At 47.0% G+C, this 3228-nt stretch overlaps 1 pseudogene; it reads left to right on the forward strand.

Moving 5' to 3' along the window:
- The first annotated feature begins 455 nt into the window (after positions 1–455).
- Positions 456–2314, forward strand: LOC125096782 (RNA-binding protein EWS-like; annotated as a pseudogene).
- The last annotated feature ends 914 nt before the right edge of the window (positions 2315–3228 follow it).

Here is a 3228-nt window from a genome sequence, read left to right on the forward strand (position 1 = left end):
TTTCTTCCTGACATTAGAACATGAACTCCTAAGGGAGAAATTCTTGAATTTAATATGTCATTGATGATAACACACATCGTCAGTTTTGTGACTTTTTGTTGATTTTTAAAAAGACCCTACTTTATGGAATATAAACATTGATTATAAAACTTACTCCAATTTCATAATGTAAGCTATAAAACAGTGTGAAACTTTATACTTTATATTGAGAAAATGTGATTTATTTGTGAAACACTGTATCCTTAGCACTTGACTCACAGTAGGGACATAGCAGAGGCTGTTAATGGTCACAAAAACCCATGCACTCTTCCTCATTTCCCAGATCCCCACCACCACCACCAGCACAAACACACAACAGTGACATCCTGTGACTGCCCTTTCAGTGTGACATAAGCAGATTTGATGTGCCACTTCTGGTAAGAGGCAGTGAAGAGAACAAGAAGGAAGGGGAGAAAATGGTGACCATGGATCACAGTACCTGTGGCCAAGCTGTAGCCCTGCAGGGCTAGAGTGCATACACCTCTCAACCCACGCAAGGATATGCACAGACCACCCAGAAATGCAGGCAGCAAAGTTAGGGAACCTATGGACAGCCCACTGATGACAGCTATACCCAGGCTCAGACCACTGCGACCTATGGGCAGACCACTTATGCAACTCTGATGGACAGCCTCCCACTGCTTATACAACTCCAACTGTCCCCCAGGCATACAGTCATCCTGTCCAGGGGTACAGCACTGGTGCTTATGATACCACCACTGCTTCGGCCCCTACCACCCAGGCCTCCTATGCAGCTCAGTCTGCATATGGCCCTCAGCCTGCTTATCCAGCTAATGGATAGCAGCCAGCAGCCACTGCACCAGCAAGACCACAGATAGTAACACACCAGCTGAGACTAGTCAACCCAAATCCAGCACAGGGGGTTACAACCAGCCTAGGCTGGGATATGGATCGAGTAATTACAGTTATCTATACGTACCTAGGAGCTACCCCAGGCAGCCAGTTACAGCACCACCATCTCTTCCTCTAACAACTATTCCTCTACATGGCTGCCTAGTTATGAGCAGAGTGGTTACTCTCAGCAGAACACCTATGGGCAGCCCAGCAGCTATGGAAAGCAAAGTAGCTATGGCTAACAAAGCAGCAATGGGCAGCAGCCACCCACTAGTTATCCCTCCCACACTGGATCCTACAGCTGGGCTCCAGGTCAACATAGCCAATAGAGCAACAACTACAGGCAGCAGAGTTCATTCCAACAAGACCACCCCAGTAGCGTGGGTGTTCATAGGCAGGATTCTGGAGGATTTTCTGGATCAGGAGAGAACCAGAGCAGGAATGGCCCTGATAACCGGAGCAGGGGAAGAGGGAGACTTGACTGTGGAGGTATGAGCAGAGGTGGGTGGGGAGGAGGACATGGTGGAATGGGCTCTGGAGAGGGAGATGGCTTCCATAAGCCTGGTGGACTCATGGACAAAGGACCAGATCTTAATCTAGGCCTACTTATAGATCCAGATGAAGACTTTGACAACAGTGCAATTTATGTGCAAGGCTTAAATGACAATGTGACTCTAGACGATCTGGCAGACTTCTTTAAGCAGTGTGGAGTTGTTACGATGAGCAAGACCCCCCACTGTGAAGACCCACAAACTGCCAAGGCTTCCATGGAGTGGACTGATGTGAAAGATTTTCAAGGGAGCAAACTTTAGATTTCTCTTGCTCAGAAGAAGCCCCAGATGTGGGGTGGTATGCCTTCCCTTGATGGCAGAGGGATGCTGCTGCCACTCTGTGGAGGTCCAGAGAGCCTAGCAGGTCCTGGGGACCCCATGGGTCTCATGGGAGGCCATGTAGGAGACAGAGGTAGCTTTCCCCAAAGGAGCCATGGGGTTCCCAAGGAAACTGATCCAGAGGAGGAAACATCTAGCACTGAGTTAGAGACAGGCAGTACCCCAGTTTGGGGTCTGGAAACCAGAACTTCTCCTGAAGAACAGAATGAACCAGTGTAAGGCCCTGAAGCCTTTTCCCCCAGGTGATGACCATCACCATGGCAGAGGTGGTCCTGGTGGCATGCAGGGTGGAAGAGAACTGTAGTGGTCTTGGGGGAATGTTCAGAGAGGGCTGTGGTGGAGACAAAGGGGGCTACTGTGGTGGCTGGGGCATGGACTGAGGTGGCTTTGGTGGAAGAAAATGGGGTGGCCCTGGTGGGCACCCTGCACCTTTGATGGAACACATGGGAGGAAGAAAAGACCAGCATGGAGGGACTGGAAAAATGGATAAAGGCGAGGACAGTCAGGAATGCAGAGACTGGCCCTCCTAGATGCAGAGACCCTGCAGAGCTGCATTGACTCCCAGATTCATTCTTTAAACCAAACACTGTTTTAAATTTTTAACTCCATATTTGTAATGTTGGCCACAACAGTTTGATGATTCCTTGTCTGTCTTTTTGTATTTTTTAACATTTGTGAAGAAACATTAAAACAAGTTAAATGGTGGGGCGCCTGGGTGGCTCAGTGGGTTAAAGCCTCTGCCTTCGGCTCAGGTCATGATCCCAGGGTCCTGGGAATCAGCCCCGCATTGGGCTCTCTGCTCAGTGGGGAGCCTGCTTCCTCCTCTCTCTCTGCCTACTTATGATTTCCATCTGTCAAATAAATAAAAAATCTTTAAAAAAAAATAAAATAAAATGTTGGTGAGTTCTCACTAGATAAATTAAAAAAAACAAGTTAAATGGTAATAATAATAATAATAAACTTTTTTAAAAAACAAAAGGCAGTGAAGAGCCTCTTTTATTTTCCCTCCCCTGGAAATGAGGGACCCTGAGGTGGTGGAGTTGCTGGTTAGGTCTGTGTCACTGCTTTACCGCATCCAACATGCGAGGAGACCAAAATAAGCATTTGTTGTGTTAAAGCCACTGAGGTTTCCAGTTTCTTCTTGTTCTGGAGGTTGTCCTTAGACCACAAGCTATCTTAGCATCATTAATGCAATAGGTCAAAATAAGTGCTTTATAAATTATTGCTTGAGTCCTAAAATTAGAATATCAATTGCCATCAATTGTCCTCAGACAAATGAGTAAGCAGACATGATTTAGTTTTACAGGCTGACAAGGGCTGTGTGAACGTGAAACACTCCTTTCAGGAACGCAGCTGCTGAAGGCTATTACACTGTCTATTTTAATACCCACGACTCTCGATGATGCCATCTCCCCATGCAGGTGAGGAGCCTGAACTTCAAAGA

This window comes from Lutra lutra, chromosome 4, assembly GCF_902655055.1.
Source record: "Lutra lutra chromosome 4, mLutLut1.2, whole genome shotgun sequence".
Taxonomy (NCBI): Eukaryota; Metazoa; Chordata; class Mammalia; order Carnivora; family Mustelidae; genus Lutra; species Lutra lutra.